General features: G+C 46.6%; 1 protein-coding gene across 1 annotated transcript in view; it reads left to right on the top strand.

The window, feature by feature from the left end:
• Positions 1 to 319: 319 nt before the first annotated feature.
• Positions 320 to 22,807, top strand: part of TMUB2 (transmembrane and ubiquitin like domain containing 2) — a 91,869-nt gene continuing 69,381 nt past the window's right edge. Inside the window, exon 1 of the mRNA XM_078645200.1 lies at positions 320 to 503. The gene's annotated coding sequence lies outside the window, so the exon portion shown is untranslated. The remainder of the gene's footprint in view (positions 504 to 22,807) is intronic.

Genomic DNA, 22,807 nt, shown 5'->3' with positions numbered 1-22,807 from the left:
TATGTTTCAAGTTGACCATTAGATTGGTGCTCATGGAAACGAAAATATCAAGTATGCTTCAGTGTTTTGAATACAAAATGTGTTGTAATCTGCAACAAAGTGTTTAAGATTATGTATTGATGGTGTATCCGATACCACGCGAAATGCGTTTATAATACAAAAATGTAATTTTGTAATAAATTCATGATGATAATATTATTTACACATATTGTCTTGTATATTACTCAGGCTGCTTTTCAAATATAGCAGAAATCCATGACACCAACATTTGCGTCGGTTTCTTGATCTGTGCTCGTCCTTCTTCTCTGCCGCAGCCTTTCGCAGGGGCGCTCTCTGCAGATGTCACCGGCTACAACGGCTATCGCAAGTGACGTTCCTCGGAAGTGCCTCCTCTTTTCGATGACGTCTGACTGTGCTGTGTTGCTGTTGAATGTCCGGGCTGTTCCGAGAAGGGTAGCCATGGAGGGACCAGAGAGTGCTGTAGCGTGAAGCCGGGACCAAAGGTAAGGACGAATCCCCGAGCTTGTCCCAGAGACCAATCCGAAGGGCAGAGCCCCGTGGTAGAGAGTACAAGTTAGCCATGGGGGATTTTGGCCAGGAAAATGTACTCGCCTCTGATTCAGTTGTTACAGCTGCGATGCTCCGTGACAGTTCCTGATTTAATTCCAGACTCTGCTCCTGATTTATTTCCAGGGGCATTAATTTGCTACCCATAAATTAGCTTCCGGGATTACCATCATTTCCTTCATTTCCTTCTTCTGATGAAACCGTAGAAGCTGCCTCTGTGCAATGTAGCTCATGATCACCTCTCCTTCCCCGGGCTCCTACAACTCCAGGTGTGTTCTTCGAGGCTGTCAGTGTCAGCCTACCTCTTGTCCCGTGATTTAATCGCAGAGGATATCATACTGTTCTCTTTCACCCTATTATTCAACCCTTGTGCTTTCACCCTGCTCCTCGTTCATTCCACGAGACTGTCCTGTCACCTTTCAGCCCCTCTGTTTTACATTTGGACATGATTACATTCCGATGCAAATCCGTTCAAGTGCATTGTAATGATGTATTGTACATGTATTTATATTGCACTTACTACCCCTGTCGAGGCTTTGAAGCGCTTTTCGGCGAGTAACACTCTACTTCGGAACTCCAAGGATTAGTGGTGGATTAATGTAGGGAAATACAAGTTGTTAATTTGAACAGTGGACATGTGAGACTTTTAGTTTGATCGAATAGGATGGGGAGGGGAGAGGTGCAAAGAGTCTAGATAGTGTTATTTGGGTGATCGTATTAGTTAGATGATGTTTGGGATGAGTCAAATGAGGGACACCGGAGGAAAGAGTCTAGTGTGTGAGCATGTGATGAGCGAGCAGCTGATACCAGTACCCATACCGGTTATCAAGGAAACACTATGGACTGTCTCAGATGTGGAAGTACAATAACGTGTGCTATCATATATTTTTGCTGTCATCCCCAAAGGCCAACCTTTGTCCCCGTACATACTGACCAGCCTGTAAAGGGGATGGATTTTATTTATTCATTTATTTATTTAAGAGTTTTATACGGCGCTGGCTAGACCCGTAGGTATTAGAGCACTTTACATAAGGATCACCAATGTTACAACAATGATAACAATTACACGTTACATCAAAAATATGAGACGCCTTAAAGAGGGAGAGACCAAATAGAGTGGAGAGTGGGAGTGAGAAGGGAGAGGAAGAGGGGGTGGAGGTATGAGAGATGAAGGGAAAGTCTGCCCAATGACCGGATAGGTAGGTGACGGCCGAGGAGGGAATCCACAGCAGTCATCCCTATAGCTTTCACGGTAGCTCCATCGGGCATCAGTCAGATAGCTAGATAGATAGAAAGATGTGAGACAAGGAAAAAGCAGAGTTACTGAAAATGATGAGGGGGGAATTGCGAGACAGGGAGACATAGAGGAAACTGTGCCCAAAGTCCAGCTGGGCAGGTTACGGTCAAGGGGGTGAACCAAGGCCGATCTCCTCAATAGCTGAACAGAGCAGCTTCACCGGGCGTCGGACATAATGCTCAGACTCCGCTGTCAGAATAGGCATCGGGCAGATAGATAGATGGATAGATAGGAGATAAGGAAAAAGCAGAGTTACAGAAGAGCGATGAGGGGGGAATGGGTGAGACGGGGAGAAACTGTCCTCAAAGTCTGGCTGGGTAGATGACGGTCAAGGGGATGAATCAAGGCCGATCCCCTCAATAGCTGAACAGCAGCTCCACCGGGAGTCGGACATAATGCTCGGACTCCACAGTCAGGATAGTGATCAGGTGTACTCAGAGGTTGTCAGAATAGTGCGGGGGGGTGACTGAAAGACCATGGTCCGAATGAAATCCAGACGCCATCTTGAGGTCAGGCACAGTCCTGGTAGGTTTATGTAAGAAAAAGTTCAGCTCTGGGAAAGAGTCACCACTGGCGGCCATGTAAGGGTCAGGCACCCGTCAGCCACAGCTTCGATTAAATAGTCGCCCCAGCTTTACGAACTTCGTTTGGGGACGGTTTTTAGTGGCCCAACTCCTTGATCCCGTACTTGACAAAGGCCTCATTTACCTTGTAAGATCGCTCCCTTACTCTCACTCTTGGTAACATTGGTAGTACATGGCCTGCACTACAGACTGTCACACTGTGGCTACTTTCGTGAAGGGCAGTAACAGGTGTGACAGAGGTGCAGGATCACTGAATGAGTGGCTTGTTGCTTTGATGTGTGAGTTTCTACATGTGCATGATGTGGTGTCCCTCAGGTTTGGTAGTATCCCTCCTTCGTGAACACCTGATTCGTGCCATGTGGGCCACCTGGCCTCAAATTTGCATACTGGGGCTACTGCTGGCCTTATGGGGCCAACCTGTGGCATAATGGTGAATAACCTTGGTGCATAATGGCATTTCTTGGCATGGTTTGTGACATAACTGTGACGTCATAATATGGTAGTCTTTTTTGGCATTCGTCGTAGAAAGGGTGTCCTGATCCTGACATAATGATGGTTATTCATGCATAATGTGGCATTTGTGGTGCTATTGCTTCTATTCCTGGCACTGTGGTGACGTGGCATATTGGTGATGATGCTGGCCATGCTGTGCGTTGCCTTGGCATGGTCAGCCACACACCCTGAAATGCTTAACTACTTTGATTTATTTTTGGTATCCATTGAATAATAGAAATTATAGGTGTAAATATGGCCCATGGTCCTTTGTAAAGATTTAAGCTAGGCCTAATGCATTGCATTTATACATGTATAAATGTGTAAGCATTATTGGCAGCCCATTCTTTGAAAAATAATGATGTTTTAAAATCCTGCTACACTTTGAATAACCAAACTTGTACAGAGAAGATCTTGTTAAAAACCCACAAACCTGATTTTGTATACCACTCTAGTTATAACTCGGAGATTGCCACGGTCCAAGACTGGGTTGACAGAGCCCCTGGTTGACTATTGTATGGGAGTTCACACATTGGTGTTAATTTAGGGATTACAGAATCTGATTGGCAAGTAGTGCGTGGGTATATGCAGCCTATTGTTCGTGTCTGCTCAACTGCATGTCAGTTTATGCTCTCCCCCATCACCCACACCCTATATTACTGGTACCCTGCATAGCCATCTATAGCAGCACATACACCTAGCACTACAGTCTGCACTACCTAAACATCCGGTATTATACATACACTCCAAAGCTACCACAAACAACTATGCACACCTAGCCCCACACCCAACAGTGTAGCATCTCTGAAGCTAAAGATGGGAGTAAACAACAAGTGTACATCTCTGAAATGCTCCACTAAATATATTTTGGAATTGGAAAGTCGGGTAAGAGCTTTAGGTCTTTGGAATTATACATATAATTAATTTGACAAATAAAAATATAGAAAATGTCCACATGAATACAAGCTTCAAATAAACAAAAAAGGATTTTATTAACCACTTTCTTCATCTGCTAATGTTTTGAATGGGGTTTTGTAGCCAGTTAATGACCTTTAAACCTCAATCACCGAATCTTGGAGTATATTATTTGTGTGTTGGTTTTCCAGATTTCTTTTCAGATAAGAATGAGGAGATCAGACAAGACATTTGTGCCGATTAAAGGTTAGAATCTGCTTTCAATCAATCAGGATTTGTAAAGCGCTGCAAATCACCTGAAAGGGTCTCGAGGCACTGGGTTTTCTTTCTGCTTCATGGTGATCTGTTCATTCCAACAGCCAAGTTTTGAGTCCTTTCCTGAATTGCTGGAGCGTAGGGGAGGTCCTGAGGTGCAAGGGAAGGTTGTTCCAAGCTTTAACCACCAGGTGTGAGAAGGAGCGTCCTCCGCAATTGCCTCAGTGGATTCGGGGATGTCTGCGAGGAAGAGGGTCGTAGGTGTGTAGTTGGTTAGTGGGAGGTCATGCTTTTGTTGATGTACGCTGGTCCCTCGTTGTGCAGGGCTTTGTATGCATGGGTCAACATCTTGAAATGGCATCTCTGCTGGATCGTTAGCTAGTGTAGCTTCTTGAGGTGAGGCGTGATGTGGGTTCGTCTGGGGAAGTTGAAGATGAGTTTGACTGCTGAGTTTTGTATGATCTGTAGTCTCTTTGAAAGGCATGCAGTGATTCTTATGTAGAGCGTGTTTCTGTAGCCTTCTGGCGACGAGGGCCTGTGTGGCAGTCCTTCTGGTGTTGACTGGGAGCTACCTGAAGATCTTTTGGTGCATGCATAGGGTGTGGAAGCAGGAGGATGAGACAGCGTTTACCTGTTTCTTCATGGATAGCTTGCTGTCCAAGATGATGCTGAGGTTGTGGGCGTCGTCTGTCGGGCGGGGGAAGGGCTGAGTTCAGCAAGTGTTTTTCCATGGCGAGCTGTTGTTACCAAAGATAAGTACTTCTGTCCTGTCCATGTTGCGCTTCAGACAGTTGTTCTTCATCCTTTCGGCGATGTTCATCATGCATCTGTGGAAGTTGGCTTTGGTGTTAGTCAGTTTTGACACTGAGAGGATGAGCTGGATATCGTCAGCATTGGAGATGTTGAAGAGGGTGGGCTGAGGGACGATCCTTGAAGTACACTGCAGATTATCTTCTTGAGTTCCGAGGTGAACAGTGGGAGACAAATTCTCAGGGTTTTCCAGTGAGATGTGAGGCAATCCATTTGAGGGCATCTCTGTGATTTCCTATTTGGTGGAGTCTGAGTGAGGTGTTGTGGGAGAAGGTGTCAAAAGTGGTCCAGGAAGATGAGGGCTGCTGTTTCGCCATGGCCCTAGAGGGCTATGATGTCATCAGTGACTGCGATTAGGGCTGTCTCGGTGCTGTGGTGGGCTCAGAATCCGGTTTGAGAGAGATAGGAGGTTATTGTGTTCCAGGTGTTGGTTGAGTTGCTGGTTGATTGCCTTCTCGAGAACCTTTGCTGAAAAGAGGAGCAGGGAGATGGGCCAGTAGTTCTTTGATTCTGGTGGGTCGGCAGAAGGTTTCTCCGGGAGGGGCCTCTCTTTAGCGTGTGTCCAGGCCTCAGGTAAGCAGGCAGAGGTGATTGAGGCGTTCAGGGTTTTCTTGAGCTTGCAATTGGTTTGCTTCCAAGGTTGAAGATGTGGTAGGGACAGGGGGTGCCTGGGTGCTACTGAGTGCACGGAGTTCATGATGGAGATAGTGGCTTTTATTTTATTTTTTTTATTTTTATTTTTTTAGTTTTTTTATTTAAAGAGTTTTATATAGCGCTGGCTAGACCCGAAGGTATCAGAGCGCTTTACAAGAGAATCAACAATGTAATAGAAAAAGATCAGCAATTATACAATACATCAAAAAATAAGCAATACAATTAGGAGAGGTGGGAAAGGAGAGATAAAAGTGGTGGAGGGGGCAGAGGAGGTGAGAAAGGGAGGATAAGGGAAGAGACAACAAGGAGAGATGAAAGGAAGTCTGTCTAAAGCCTGTCTGGGCAGGTGACGACCTAGGAGGGAATCCACGGCCCATCTCCTCTATAGCTAAACCAGGTAGATCCATCGGGCATCAGACAGAATAGGTCAGTCTCGATACATTGAGAGAAAAGAGAAGGAGAGACATAAATAGAGGGAGGTGAGAGAGGGAGGATAAGGGAAGAGACAATAAGGAGAGACGAAGGGAAGTCTGTTTAAAGCCCGACTGGGTGGGTGACGACCAAAGGAGGGAATCCACGGCCTATCACCCCTATAGCTAAACCAGGTAGCTCCATCGGGCATCAGACAGAATAGTTCAGTCTCGATACATTGAAAGAAAAGAGAAGGAGAGACATAAATAGAGGGAGGATGCGGGAGGAGACGATAGGAGAGACGACAGGAAGTGCAACAATGTGGTTCAACAATATAACAGAAAAAGATCAACAATTACACATTATATCAAACAATCAGCAAAACAATAGGAGAGGAGAGAACGGAGAGAGAGAAGTAGTGGGGGGTAGGGGAGGTGAGAAAGTAAGGATAAGGGAAGAGACAACAGTAGAGACGAAAGGAAGTCTTAAAGCAGCGTTCTTCAATCTGTGGGGCGCGCCACAATCCCAGGGGGGCGCACACTCCACCTGAAAATCTTACCTTTGTTGACTTGTTTTTCCTCTGTCCCACGTCGCAAGTTATCACCCATTTCAAATGGGGATTTTTCATTGGCTGCTGCACCCGCTTTCTACAGTCCGCACGCAATGAGGGTGACATCAGCTGGGATTGCAATAAGTTCCGCGAAATGTGCGGGTATAAAGCTCCTGCATTCTGCTTTTGCTGCCTTTTCTTCCTGGTTTCCTGGCAAGGCTTTCCTACGTCGTCCCGACGCCTTCCTGTGAAATACTGCTGAAATCTGCATAGCTAAGAGGGCTTTCTCAAAGTCAGAGGGGGTCTTTTGTTGGGCTGATGTTCTTCTGTAACTGAGGTGTTGGTCACAATGCGTGCCTAGTAAAGCCTCCTCGCCCACAGCGATTTATCTGCACATAATGGCCGACCGCGCGATTTTGACACTGTGCAATCAATATATGTGACAAATATCAGCCCGCAGTGGCGGCCCAACCAGGCCCGCCTTAGTGTTGATGCCTCACAGTGCAGTCTGGCAGCATTGTGAGGGTTTGAAGCAACCATAATTTGAGAATGCTGTGGTGGGTGGCCTCAAGTTGTCGACTCGACTCTTGGACCCGAAGCCGAGCCCGTCGTGCTGGGGAGAGACATCGCACCAGAGGACAGTCTGACCCGTATCGTAACCAGCACTGCTCGTACAGTAAGTGCCGTTTCACCGCTTCAGTCCACCGTTCAGAGTAATGTGGAAACCGGTAGTGAATAGCGCGGATATCCCATTCACCTGGCCCAGTTTAATCAACACCATAGTTTTCATTGTATTGTACCTCTACAGTGCGTGATGAGCAGTCACGCGCGGTGTGTCAAATGGGACAGTTTCAATCAGGGGGGAAAACCAGGGGGTGCTTTTGTGTGCGCTTTCCAGTACCAGCCTTCCACCCTTCCTTCTACTAGCAGTGCAGGTTTAAAGTAGAGAGATGCACAGTAAACTACCCGGCTGCACAGTTAGTATTACAGGAGGCTGGAGACTTAATGGTAGACTTACAGGAATGAAGAAAAGCAAAGGGCAGTGTTGGGGAGGGGGTGCAGTGGGTGATCGTATGGTCGCTGAGGGACACAATGATGGACAAAAAAAGTGTAACTAAGTCGTGAAGGTGGCTCTCCTGAGGGTTGCCCGGTGCTCCTGCAGGCTGGGCAGCACTCTGAATCGACGAGTCAGCCGATTGTAGTGACACAGGAATTATAATATTTTATTAGCAGGAAGCTGAGATCATCCGCGCTGGGACCTCAATCTTCCTATTTGGTACAGTCAGGTCCCAAAGTGCCCTTCTATTTGCAGCAATTTTAGGATCTTCTTTGAGTTTCTGATTTCTCAAATGGTTTAATTTCTAATATTTATGTCTTCCTCTTCATTGCTTGATTTTGCTTGCGAGAAAGTGTCACTCATTGTCGTTGAATGTCACTCATAATTTAACTGAAATGTTCAAAATGTCACACATAAGCAATCTGAAACCTTGGCAGCTATGCGCATTGCTGCACTGCCGGTATCCAATTTAGCCTGTCTGCAGGTGACCTCGTTGGTATTTATACATAATACATATGCAATCTCACCAAATGCAAACAAACCACACGCACCTGTGCAAGGTTTTCAACATGCTTTTATTCTGGCTGGCGCAGCCTTCATTAGTGGCGCTTCCTGTTGCATTGCCATAATATGTTACACTTTGTCTTTCCGGACAAGCAAGAGAGCGACGCTTAAGTAATTGACCGAGTGATCGCTCACGGAAGAATGGACTGCTTGGTAGAGAAAATTGGGAGGTTATGGAGGATATTTACATGGCAAAACGGATCGGGTTATAGTTCGCCCTCCAAATGTAAGTGCCTCAAGACGTGGCTCCGCAGGGCAGGTGGAGGTGGACAGGAGCTGGCACTTATGTCCTGGATGCCACAGGGCCGTCTTGCAAAGTGGTTATCATTCACCCACTCTGGAACCCTTCTGTGCTTGTCGGATTTCAGTGCTGGGCTGGACTGTTTCAGTCCTACATCAATCACTATTGCACGGTTTGCATAGGGACGGTGTGGAGCTGGCAATGATGTTGGTTTTGCCTTTCTTGTGTGAAACTTGAGCCCGATAGCTTATCTTGCTTGAACTGACATCCATCACTAAAAATAGTGCAAAATTACAGTGGCAAATTTCGGATAATCCCGCTCACAGCTTTTACATTTCACAAATTTTGCAGGTGGCAATAAAATGTTACACAGAGTAAGGAAAAGATCATTAGACTAGGTACCCAAAACAGGTCTATGGGAAAAATAAAGTACTTTTTGCAGCATATACTTCACAAAGGGGCTTGTGAAAACATATGGTGGGAAAACACACATATCTGTGAAACTCAATAAAGGCAGGCTGTTCAAGAATCAAACAAAAATTTGAAGTGTTTTTTATTGTTTTATTTGGTAAGATTTTAGGACCACCTCGAAGTCTCAATGAAACATGTACCAAGTGCTATACTCAGTCATGAAGTATTGAGTGCTGTCATACACTTTAGTTCAGTGACTTCTTAAAAGTTTCTTGTTGCTCAACTGGGTGTGATTTCTGATATTAATGTTTCCCTGATCTTCTTTGCTTGATTTTGCTTGCGAGAAAGTGTCACTCATAGTCATTGAAATGTCACTCATAAGACACTAATATTATGAAAATGTCACCTATAGCAATCTGAAACCTTGGCAGCTCTGCACTTCTCAGGAAACCTGTTGACTTTAAGAGTCCCACACATGGAAAACCAAAATATTTGGGGGCAATGGTGCGACGTGTACAAGGTGGAATGGGGTGTTAGGGTACACTTAAGTCAGAGAAGTGTGGCTCACTGGTTAGAGGAGGCAGACCCTGATGCAGAGGTCAGACCCGGGACCAGGGTTCAATTCCCGACGCGGCAGGGTCTTGAGCCCAAATGTCCACGGACTCGATAATTCTCGCCTCGGTGCCTACTCGAATCATGGGTTCACACTCTGCAGCTCTGGGCAATAGCTTGCTTAATCTCCACTACGGCCCCCCCGCGGCGGGATGCCTGGTCTTCACCTTGGGGATGCCCAGTAGGGGTAATCTTGCAGGGAAAGCAAGGACGGGTTCCCAAAGCAAGCGCTAAGAGACCTGTCGGTGATTTGGCGCTATATAAATCGAAATTAACATAACATTAACATAACAGAGTTCTTCAATCAAGGGGGGGGGTCCGCCACCATCTGCAGCAGTATCGTCTTACCCACAGCCATGAGAGGACCGTTTGAAGAACTTTTGGCGTACATCCAGGTCAGTGGTAGTTTTAGGACCTGGCTTTTTTTCGAGTTGCGCTAACGTAGATCTTTTTCGAGTACGCTCTGATCCTCAGTGCATGTAATTATTCCCAGTACAGGTGGCCTGCTGTCTTTCACAGTCTTCTACCGTGCCTTCGTTTTTAAGGAGTACACAGCACATCATTGTTTTGCATTATATCGGCAGTTCCTGCTATTTGCATCGCTCCTGAGGAAGGGACACGAGGTCCCGAAATGCATTGGGCCGAAGGTCATCAATCGCCACGCTCTGTGTTCAGATCATCATTGATTATCATGAAGCAATGCTAATTGTCTCTATGGAACAATGTTCACATTTTTGCCTTATTTGAAAACAAATGAAAATTAATGGTGATATCAACATGAGACTATTGTTTTTATTATATTATCCATAAAATTGTGCTAACATTTGCTAACAAGCCGGTATAACAAGTGAAAACTTTCCCCCAGATGTGCACACTTTTTTTCTAGACTATCGTCTGGAATCACTAAACACGTTAACGTTACATGAGGGATCGGCAGCCCTCTGACACCATTACGCTTTAGTTTGATTCTTTTTTTCAAACAATTCATTTACGTTTAGGATTATTGGCTTGTACTTTTGGTGTGCAAGTGACTACCTTCCATTTGTTATCAATAAGTCATGTGTAAAACAAAGCATCTTAGTAAAAACAATGTTATCTTGGAAAATTTTGTTTTGAGCTGTGTAATAAGCCTCTGTCATTTAACCACACCCACTCACAAACCTACAGTTAACTAAACGCTTATTGCGTTGAACATTATTTGCCGGATATGTCCCGGGATATGCGGATGGGGGTCAATTATGTAGTGTACCAGATTCTAGAAATTTCTGTCAGGTGGTGAGGGGGGGCTCGACATTTCAAAAAATTCAGCTGGGGGGGCTCAACCTACAAAAGTTTGAAGACCTCTGGTCTAAAGACCAACTGGGTAGGTGACGACCAAAGGAGGTAATCCAAGGCCCATCTCCCCTATAGCTAAACCAGGTGGCTCCATTGGGCATCAGACAGAATAGGTCAGTCTCAATACATTGAGAGAGGAGAGAAGGAGAGAAATAAAAAGAGGGAGGAAGCGAGAGGAGACGACAAGAGAGATGAAAGGAAGTCTGTCAAAAGACCGACTGGGTAGGTGACGTCCAGGGAGTGAATCCCCGGCCTGTCTCCCCTATAGCTAAACCAGGTTGCTCCATCGGGCGTCGGACAAAATAGCTAGATCTCAAATGACGAGGGAAAAATTCACAGATAGAACGTGGGGGGCTAAAGGGCCCGACAGGTGAGGGCAAAGGTCAGAAGCAGGAAAGTGGGTAAGAGTAGAGCGGGGAAGGGTATGGGGTAGAGGGAGATAAGGTCAGAAGAGACGGAGGAGGGTTTGTTGCGGCCGTCATTTTAGGCAGGTACCAGCAATATTTACATGAGGATCAGAGTTACAGGTTATAAGTTACATTTGTTCCAAGAGCAAAATAAATATAGGAATTAGGAGTGTGACAGGGGGAGGGAGGGAAAGGAAGGCGGGAGAGATAAAGGGAACTCTGCCCAAAGACCGACTGGGTAGGTGACGTCCGAGGAGGGAGTCCCCAGCCCAGCACCCCTATAGCTAAATAAAGTAGCTCCATCGGTCATCAGTCAAAATAGCTAGATCTCAGCTGACGAGGGAGAGTTCACATAAGGAAGTCCAGTGGATACATATGGTGGTAACTATAAGCAGGGACAGGTGAGGATCCTTTGAGGTGAGGAGTGTGTTTATTATGGTAGCCATCTTAGGGTCAGGCTACATCAGAAAGAAGCTCCAGAGCTTTTTCCGCGATCCTCAGTGGACTCTGGAGACCGCCATGTCCCATGCTCAGCCTCCTCTGGGGATGTCACATCCGGCGATCCGAAGCTGAGTGGGAGGGTCACAGTCGGTGAGCAGGTGGTCGGGGTTTGTGTTCATGGGTGTCAGCAGACTGATGCTGCCAGCGGCGGACAGTTGGGGTTCAAAGATTTCAAAGATGATTGAGATGTTTTAGTGGAAAAAGTCTGTTAGGTTGTCACACGGTTCTTTGGAGGGGGTGATTTAATTCCCTGCGCTGCAGGGTTGGAGACCTCCTTCACAGTGGCGATGAGCTCCTTGCTGCGGTTTGTGCTGGCTTCTATGCGGTCTGCTAGGGTGGTGTTCTTTGTTTCTTTCAGGAGGCGGTGGTACTGGTTTAGTGTTGTCTTGAAGGTAGTGTGGTCTTTTGTCTATTTGCTGGTGCACCACTTCCATTCAAGTTTCCTGCAGTTGTTTGGTTGATTTCAGCTCCACGGTGAACTAGCTGGCTGTTCTGGCAGGCCCTTTGGAATTGGCTGGTATGGCCGGGGGGGATTGTGTTGGCATATTCTGTTATTCAGTGGGAGAAGTTCTCTTCAGCCTGATCAGGTTTGGATGTTGTGCTTGGGAGGTGGGAATTGAGTGTTGTTCCACTGGTCTTCTAATAACTTTCCAGTTTCTGTGTTTGGACCTGGGGGGTTGGTGCCAATGTTGCTAGGTCCTGAGATGGTGAAGTGGATGCTGTAGTGGTCGATCCAGGTACGTTTTGAGATGTGGGTGTAATTGACTCTGTTGCTGGATGTGAAGATGGGGGTCAAGTGTGTGTCCTGCTATGTGGGTAGTCTCTGATAAGTTGCTTGAGGCTGATGATCATGTTTTCCAGGAGGTTGCTTGTGTTGATGTTTCTGGAGTCATCGAGGTGAAAGTTAGATTCCCTAGGAAAATGTAATGCTCAGAGTCAATTGCAATTGGAGCAATGAGGTCAGGGATGGCGTTGCAGAACCTGGGGTATAGTCCTCAGGGTTTGGAGGCGAGATTACCTCTAATTGTGCTTTTTCTGTCTGTGTGGAGTTGGAAGTTGAGATGCTCCATTATCGGGTCGAGTTTTCTTAGAAAGTCGTGCAGCGGATGTTGTCCTTGTAAATGATGGCAATTCCACCTCCTTGTTGATTTGTTCCCGGCGTATTATCTTGTAGCCATTGGGGTTGGCCTCTGTGAAGATGACGTCCGGGGTGAGGGATGAGATTGTGTCCCAGATCTCCGTGGCATGTTTGCCGAGCTATTGTGCGTTGAGTTGAATGTACTGGAGTTGTGCTGTGGTGATCTTGGTCAACGTGGTGGTTGTGTTTGCAGTGTCTTTGGGGTTTTTGGTCACTACGGTGTTGCAGGTGAAGCGGCAGTGCTGGCAGGAGAATGGTCTGCCGGTGATGTGCGGAGATATGAGGTAGCAATTGTTGATGGGTTCGGGATCTAATGCTCGGAGGTCTGCAGTGGTGTAGCTGTGCATGGTGGAAGAGCCAGAATTTCTGGCCCTGGGCGCTATCCAGATGTGGACTTCAGTGCGCCAGCTGCGCACGTCCGCTGCACTGCATCTTTCATTAAGTATGCCGGGGGGGAGGGGGGGAACAGGTTTTAAGCGGCATGGAACGGTTGAGAAACTGGCGAGAGCACGAACTGGTGCAAAACAGGGAAAAGAAACATTATATGGCAACCAAAAACAAAAAAGAAATGCTAAATACTAAGTCAGGATGGGTCTAGAAGGCAGAACAGCTAGGCAGTTAGGGGCAAAAGGACCGGAGGCTGAATAAGCAGCAGCAGGGGAAGCAGGAATTAGGACATGCTCAATGGGGTCAGCAAGACAGTTGGGGGCAAAAGGATCGGAGGCTGATTGAGTAGCAGCAGGGGACCAGGAACTAGGAACTTCTTTCTTTTAGTAAACCCATGCACAACACTAGGACTCACTATTTAGGCAGTAAAGCAGCATACATTGAATTGCAGGGGACCAGGAATGAGGAACTTCTTTCTTTTAGTAAACCCGTGCACAACACTAGGACTCACTATTTAGGCAGTAAAGCTGCATACATTGAATTAGATACTTGTTGCTGCTAGACACTTTATCTTACAATAGAAGTTAGCTTGATTCCTAATTATGTTATGACTGACCTGCCACAGGATTGCACCTTTTACTCCATTTATGCTTGTCCTCTATATTTTGTACTGTATTGCTCCTTTTGAAAAAATCTTGAGTTGCTTTTATTATATTATGTATTGCATGCTGCTGCCTCATATGAGAAGTTCAAATCAGAGTCTGCTCTCTATCTCTGACAAACTAAGCCTAGAAATGTAGACTTTACTTTTACTTAGCACATGCACACTGATACTCTTCTCCCTTTAAACAGGAGCCAGGTGCAGCAGTACAATGGCGTATGTAAAATATGACTCTTTGTACCTGTCTGTGTTAGAGGGTGGAAGGTAAAGAGCCACTCTGCCTTTTTGCCCAGGCCCCATCGTATCTTTTACATCTCCTTCAGAGTTAGCTTATCTCACACCATAGCCCTGTTGGACACCCACACATGTATTATGCATGTATCTCTGTCTAGGCCATGCCCACTGCTATCGCTATGCTAGCTAGAGTAGCAGTGGGGAAACATTGCATACTTTTGAAAAAACTGTTTATTTAAATTTCCTATTACACTGTGCTTTAACGCTATCTCCTGTTTAAAAAAATAAATAAATTCTTGTGGCATACCAGCAGGCTACTGGTTCAAGTAGAAAATATCTCTTTGTGAGACATTTTCTTAATGAATCGGCCTACTGCTTGTATCTTGTGAGACTTTTTAATGTGTGATGCAACTTGGGTAAAAAAAGTAAATTATCAAAATCTCTTATTGTATAATTTCAAGAAATGTCACACATTTCGTATTTTATGAAACATAGGAATTTCCATTGTGTAATTAGAATCCTGCTCAGCCAATATCTATGCAGGGAACAGACCTAATCCGGCATATGGTTACGGGTTTATGCTTAATCACGTGGTCTGTGATCTAAAAAAAAAAAAAAATAGGGCACCTCTACAAGCTACTCAAAGAAGACGCTACTGATATATTCAATCTTTCCATGATTAGCATATTAGCTGGAAAAAAACTAATTAACAGAGATGGTGTGTGGGACGTGGCGGGGGATGCTTAGTCTTGCTGGAAGTCTGTGTCTTCAGCACCATCAATTGTGACATCTGCTTTTCAGACCAAGAGCTTGAGAGACCGATGCCACTGCTCTAGACTGGCTTGATTTATTTCATTTCAACAGCTGTCTATTTGTTTCTCTTTCTCCACTCAATTCTAGTACATATTAGATATGAGTCGCGTATATTCTTCAACACATAAATGCAACCTCTGGTTGAGCTAATCCGTTCACTCAGCATTAAGTTTATGAACTGTGTTCATAAATACACAAATTATTCTGCTACTGTATTTGCTTGACTCCTAATATAACAGCAGTTTAGATTTTGGTAATTGTACGATTACACTGGTTAGATGTTTGAGCCATAGAGTTTGAAACTCAATCAATTTAAAACAGAGTACGCTAGTAGGAAGCGCTGCCGGTAACACTGACAGATGTAACTATTCAAATTGGGACTGGTCCCCAAATCCACTATAGTCCCTAATCTTGGGGTATTCTGTGACACTGTTATGACACTGATTCCCTATAAAATGTTGATATTAAAAAGTCTACCTTGATTATCCCAACCACGCACTCCCTGGTAGTCATTTGATAGTGCTCTCTAAGTAAAACTATGCTAACTCTCGATCCTGCTATATAAAACGCTCCCTAGAGTTCATATCTCCCCTATTAAAAGAATTATATTGTCTCCGCGTTTCTAAACACTTTCAATTCATGGCTCTATGTATAGAGCCGAGAGTGCAGTAAATGAAATGGGTGACCTTTATTTGAAACATATATTGGTTCCTTCTAGGTCCCAGCGAACACTTTGTTGAGTGCCAGTTTTATTGCAGTTCTCTCCCATACCGCTATGTGTGGCTGCCTCTTTACATTATAAATGTCCTGGACCAGGAACAACTTACCTGCTATTTCTGATCATTTCCATACATATCTAAACATCAGGCCTTTCAACCAACCCACCAGTCCCCTACAAATGATGTGAATAGACCACTTTGAGGTGATCCTATACTTTTCATAACATAAACCTAATTTCTAAACATGGGTATCATTTAGGGGCAATGACACAAAGTTCAGGTGTGGTGGTGTTGCTGGCTATATGTACATTCAAAGTTAGAGCAGTAAAGCAGCCTGTTGAGTCACCTCCTGTGGGAAAATGCAAACTCGCCCATTTAATTTGGATTTGTACCTGCCAACATACTAAGTTGCAACATGCTATGTTGGAAGTAGATGACCTATTTAATTTCAGGCCGATACCGCAACGGCCGTCCCTGGAAAAGGTCACTGATTTATAGAGGGCAATGTCATATTTTCCGATTTGCACTGGGTTTTTGCCCCAATAGAGAGGCGAAGGTAATCGGTATTGGATGATATTTGTGTTCTGGCAGAGTGGGATGCTCCAAGCAGCTTTTGTAGCTATGGACCACCCCATTCTGTCAGGAGCTGCATCATATAGGGATGAGTGGGAAGGATCTGCAATTGGTAAACTTGTCTGTCACTAGAGAAGTCCAAGCCATAGCCAATTCCCTCGAATCCAGATAATGGAAGAGGTATTAGGTACCTCGGATCCATCGAAATCCAACAGTTTTTCAACATATGTAGGAGACTCCCTATTTACATCATAAGAGCAGTGGTTTAGAACTGTATGTATATTCTGATGATGCCCACTTTGTCCTCCATTCGTAAGGAGACCTGATGGAGACTGATCTTGTTTAAGGTGAACAACATGTCCGCCATAGTCTCTTCAGTTAGTCGAAACATGCTGATATTGAATCTATCTAAAACAATGTGCTACAGGTTGTGTGAATGTTCGCCAGAGCAATAGCAACTTGTCCCACACTCGTGATGCTGATATGCTGTCTTGCTTTCCTAATAGTACATAAGTTAACACTATGTCCACAGATGACAACAGTCCTAAAGCGTGGATTTATTTTTGCATTTCAGGCTGAGGCCAAGACTTCTGCCCTATTTGGCATTCTCTCATCAAATCACATTTGTAAGTCTATTTGTGGCTCTGGCTTTAGACTAGATCAGCAGTATCTCTCTTTGTCTGCCTAAAACAACTTTACAAAACTTCAAAAAATGCAAAATCCGCCAGCCATCATGCTGCTGGAAGGCAATAATAAGAATAACTTTTCCATTAGCACTTTATACTTTGCACTGACTTCCTCGGGGGGGGGGGGGGGGGGGAAGAGAAATCGTGTTCACACCAGCTTTTATTACCCAGCGAGCCTATATATGTTTTAATAGAACAATCTAACTCTGTGTACCATTGAGGACATCTGGCCCACAATGTCAGTTAGTATTGCTGTGTTTTAAATATCCCGAGAGGGAGCAGGAGCTTTTTTGGTGTAGGTGATACAAAGCTAAAATAAAATCTTGCTCAAACTGCCAGTTGCGAAGCGTACTATGATTTAGACTAGTTCTAAAAATACAGCTCTTGGCAGGAGCTTTCTGATACTCGGTTACATCACTGGTTTTAGTTACATTCTGCTTCTGAGCTCCTAAGTGCCATCCGGCAAAAGAACGCTTCAGCTACACCCAAAACCAGATACTCAACACCACAATCTACATTCTACACCTTTTGCACCATGTGCTGTTTACAAATATAACCTAGTGAATAGCCACACAAGTCTTTATTTTGCTTCATCTTCCAGTACATCATTACACTACTGACTACACTTTATACCCACTACGCAGATATTACTCCCAAACTGCACCTACACAACTACATGCACCTTTAAAAAAAAAAAAAGTAATATCTGTAATAAACTCAAGTGCTTGGTTTCTAGATTTTCTTGTTGTCCACATTACAGAAGCGTTTTGAAGTCAACCTCCCATTTATAAAGACTTGCTGGCGTTTTCCTTAAATTTCCTGATCTAATTTAGCCTTATAGCATGACGTCAAGTGCTGTACCGTTTTCAAAGGCCCTGAAACTGAGTTATATAGGCCCGATGCTTAGGCTAAGTCGTATAACGAAGGAGAGGGTCTTTAACAACCAGTATAGCCCAAGGCAGAAGGGCTATAAAGCTATTAGAACATTCCACAAACTAAGGATAGAATATTCTAAATTAGGAAAGGAGAAACATAAAGACAAATATTGGAATGTTGGAGCAGAAGGCTTATAAGCCCGGAGCAACTCCATTGTCTTCAATGGAGCTCTCAGCATTCAAATGTTCTAATGGCCCTTCCAGTATGGCCTATAAACACACATGTTCGAGGCATGTGGGCTGCTAAATTCATATCTATTGCATAGATCGCCGCCTAGTGTTGGGTCCGGATGATTGCACATTGTTGTCCTGGAAGAGTCTTCGAAGTATCACGAGATAGGTGGCTCCTCCCCTGGACTACAGTGCGCATGGGCATCGACTCCATCCCCAGATTGTTTTTTTCCGCCATTGGGTTCGGATGTGATTTCGACGTCTCCGTGTCGGAATCGAAAAAGTCTACTCTTTAAGGCCAAAAGGCCTTCGTTACCTGCGTCGGTATTGTTTGCGTACGGTCTCGAGCATCTCCAGCTCTTTGAGTCGGAATTCTGTGGAGTCGAGTAACTCTTCGGACATCGAGGCCCTCTCGTCGCAGCAAGACCCCGACGAACTTATCATGGAGCGGAGTCCGTTTAAGTTCTGCCCTGTCTGTGGATCCAAATATCCACATATCGACGTGCATCCAGTATGTAATATATGCCTCTCGCCGGACCACAACGAGGACAACTGCATGGCCTGCTCTAAGTTCAGGTCAAAGAAAACGCTCAAGCTTCGGCGAGCGGTGCGCCTTGAGGCCCAGCGAGCGGCTCCGGCACCCGACGACATATTCGACGACCCCGCAAAAGAAGGCCGAAGCCATCATCTTCAAATTTTACCACCGTCGGCGGAGGTCCAGGCCGATCCCGAAGAACACGTCGAAGGACAGGGCCAAGACCTTGAATACGTCGAGGAGGTAGGGGACGACGAAGAAGTTTATGGGGCCGCGGAAGATAGCTCAGAGGAAGAGCTATGCCCCGAAAGTTACATGACTCAGGCTCAAGTCACGGGATCGCCACTCGGCCTTACCCACGACCCTGCACCGCTATCCCCGGCCCCGCCTTCTGGCCCAGCCCCGGACACACCAGCGGAGCCGCCATTGCGCGTATCTAAACCGAAACCTTCGGAATCGACTACACCAAAGATGGCCGACGTCCCACCAAAAACGAAACCGAAACCATCGGATTCGACAACACCTAAAATGGCCGACGTCCCAACAAAAATATCAAAGCCTGCTCCCTCATCGACTCCGTCGCCCTCCGGCCCTCCGAAGTCGAAGAAAACTGTCGAGTCGACAGCGCAGCAGAAGGTGGCCAAGGACCCGTCCTCTAAGAAGATTGTCCATCACGTCTCGAGCATGGTCGCTCCGGCACGTTCCACTAAGGCTGTTGACACACCTTCGGACACAGCTGTGGCGCCGACAAGTAAACACACAGTCGAAGCGAGGTCAACTAAGAGCCACGATCCGAAGTCCGAAGGCACAACGCATCGGCACACGGCTGCCGGGTCTTCAGCAACGGCGTCTGCGCCTAAGCCTACAACGGAGCCAAGAGCCGTTGGAGCTGAAGATTTGTCGGCGGGACACTCGTCGACACCGAGGGCCTCCGATGCTACCGAACATCGCTCGTCGGTTACCAAACCCTCCGCCTCGTTCACAAAACAGGTCACCGACTCCCTCAAACGTATTCGGGAGAAGACTTTGACGTCAACGGCTCCCACGCCGTCGGCTCCGAAACAGGTGGACACACCTGCGAAGACTTCGACCAAGCTTCTCTACACTTTGCCACCTAAGGTGGCACCAAAGGCATTTGCACCCAGATCGGTGCAGAAGATCACTGACACGTCAGCACCCTCGACGCAAAGTGGCCGATCGGATCGACTTCCAGCCTCAGAAGAACAATCTGAGCATTACATCGATGCCGATACAGGGAAATTGACCCTCTATAAAAGAAAGATCACTTCCCAGCCATTGGAATCCTATGTCATTCCACTAAAAAAGAAGAGGCCGGCACAGGACATTCCTGCCCTTGTTGAACCTATTCAGCCACCACCAAGAAGGAGTCCATCACCTTCCCCAAACCAGTCAGGGGGAGAGGATGACGACCAAGATGAACAGTACAATTTCCCTGCTGACAATGACCCTGATGGTCAACAGGGGTCATATGACGACACTGGGGACCAAGGAGGTCATCAGGTGGTACAGGATCCACAGGGTTTTGGTGCCCGAACATCACCAACTTTGGATTCCGCAGCATTTAATGCTTTGATAGAGCGGGCCGCAGCAAATCATGATGTGGACATGCATGCTGACCCGGTGGAGGAAGATTTTTTGTTTGACACTTTCTCTGTCTCAGAAAGAACAGTCAAGACACTTCCTATGCTAAAAGGTGTCCTTAAGCATGCCCCAGAGATCTTTAAGGAACCTACCAGGGCGAGAGTGGTGAATCCACGTATTGAAAAAAAATACAGGCCGGCACCTGGAGACCCGGCATATATTCGGGGACAGTTGCCTCTGGATTCGTTGGTGGTCGCCAATGCCCGCAAGAGGGCAAACTCCCAAACAACGGGTGAAGCTCCTCCCCCAGACAAGGAGTCGAAAGTGCTTGAGGCATCGGGCAAAAGAGTGGCTGCGCAGGCTGCCAATATCTGGCGTATATCAAACACACAGGCACTATTGGCACGATACGATAGGGCGCATTACGACACCCTAGAACAGCTCCTTCAACACCTACCTGATGAGTTTAAGGTGGCAGCCGAAATGCTCATACAAGAGGGAAAGCTCATCTCAAACGCAGCAATATAGTGTGCACTTGATGTGGCTGATACAGCGGCTAGGGCGATTAACACTAGCGTCATGTTAAGGCGACAAGCATGGCTTCGCATATCAGGCTTTAAACCTGACATTCAAACAACAATACTCAACCAGCCCGTTAATCCTGACAGACTGTTTGGCCCAGATGTTGACACCACCCTCGAAAAAATAAAAAAGGACAATGAGACTGCTAAGTCCATGGGGGCGCTTCAGTCCCAACAATTCAGGGGGAGCACTTTTTCGTCGCTCAGGAGCACGTGGTGTTACCAGAGGACACTTGGGTCAACAGACACAATTCACGAAAGGTGGTGCACAATCCTCATACCCAAAGCAGGGTAGAGGGGGTTACAGAGGTAACAGTGCCAAGGGCAGGGGCAGAGGAAACAACAACTCCCGTTCCTCTGCCGCCAACAAACAGTGACTCTCTGTCACTGCCCCCCGACCATCCAACACCTGTCGGGGGAGACTCCAGCAGTTCCTGCCGGTCTGGACATCCATCACCACAGACAGGTGGGTAAGACAGCTTATCCAGTACGGTTATTGTTTGGAGTTAACATCAACTCCACCCACCATTCCCCCAAAACACCGTCCTATGTCGGCAGAGCACTTGCACTTATTGCAGCAGGAAGTTGTGGTGATGCTGCAAAAAGGTGCAATCGAGCTCGTACCAGTGGAGGAGGAAGGCACAGGGGTTTATTCCCTGTACTTCCTTATCCCAAAAAAGGACGGATCCCTCAGACCCATTCTGGATCTACGCCCCCTCAACCTGTATATACTGTCAGAACACTTTCACATGCTTACACTGCAGCAAATTCTTCCCCTGCTGAATCAAGGAGACTTCCTAGCAACCTTGGACCTCAAGGATGCTTATTTCCACATACCACTCCACCCATCCCACAGAAAATACCTCAGGTTCACAATTCAAAACAGGCACTATCAGTTCAAAGTCCTGCCCTTCGGAGTGACCACTGCCCCCAGAGTATTTACAAAATGTCTGGCGACAGTTGCGGCGCACCTCAGGAGGCAGAACATACATGTCTACCCTTACCTAGACGACTGGCTCGTTCAAGCAAAGTCGGAACAACAGTGCGCCGCGGACATGTCCCACACCATTCACCTCCTTCACAGTCTGGGTTTCTCGCTAAACTACCCAAAGTCGCACCTTCAACCAGCCCATGTGCGGCAGTATCTAGGCGCGACAATAAATACCCTGACTGCTATGGCTCAGCCAAACCCGGTCAGGATCGACAACATTCAGTCGCTGATCCAGAGGTTCAGACCGCAACACCCCCTGCCAGCGAGTGTTCATGCAGTTGATAGGCATGATGGCCTCCTGCATCTTCATAGTCCCGCACGCGAGGTTGCACATGCGTCCGCTCCAAGAATGCTTGGCAAATCAGTGGACACAGGCTCAAGGACAACTGACAGACCTAGTGTTGGTGACCGGTCGGGCATACAACTCTCTGCATTGGTGGAATCCACCCAACCTTTGCAAGGGACGACCGTTCCAAGAGCCTGTGCCACAGATTATCCTAACAACGGACGCATCTCTCCAAGGGTGGGGAGCTCATGTGCTCCACTACACGGTGCAGGGACTGTGGTCAACGCAGCAACAAACGATGCACATCAACTACCTGGAATTGATGGCAATCTTCATGGCGCTCAAGTCCTTCAAAGTACACCTGTGCAACAAGGTTGTGTTGATCCGGACGGACAACATGACAGCCATGTAGTACTCACGTAGTACTCTAGGCACTCACTCGCCACAGCTGTCTCATCTGGCTCAGGGCATGTGGAAGTGGGCCATTCAGAGGAACATTTTCCTCATGGCAGAACACCTCCCGGGCAAGGACAATCAGATGGCGGATCTGCTCAGCAGATACAGCCATCAAATGCACGAGTGGGAGATACATCCATCAGTACTCCACCCGTACTTCCAGCAGTGGGGTCATCCAGAGATAGACCTGTTTGCCACAAGGGAAAACGCAAAATGCCAAAGCTTTGCCGCCAGGTTCCCTCACCCGGAATCGCAAGGGAATGCGATATGGATGAACTGGTCAGGCAAATTTGCGTACGCTTTTCCCCCAGCGCCTCTCATTCCGCTGGTGGCAAGAAAGCTAAAGCAACACTCGATGACACTCATCCTGGTTGCT

This window comes from Lissotriton helveticus, chromosome 5_1 (assembly GCF_964261635.1).
Source record: "Lissotriton helveticus chromosome 5_1, aLisHel1.1, whole genome shotgun sequence".
In the NCBI taxonomy this organism is placed as follows: domain Eukaryota; kingdom Metazoa; phylum Chordata; class Amphibia; order Caudata; family Salamandridae; genus Lissotriton; species Lissotriton helveticus.
This window is presented reverse-complemented; position numbering and strand designations above follow the sequence as displayed.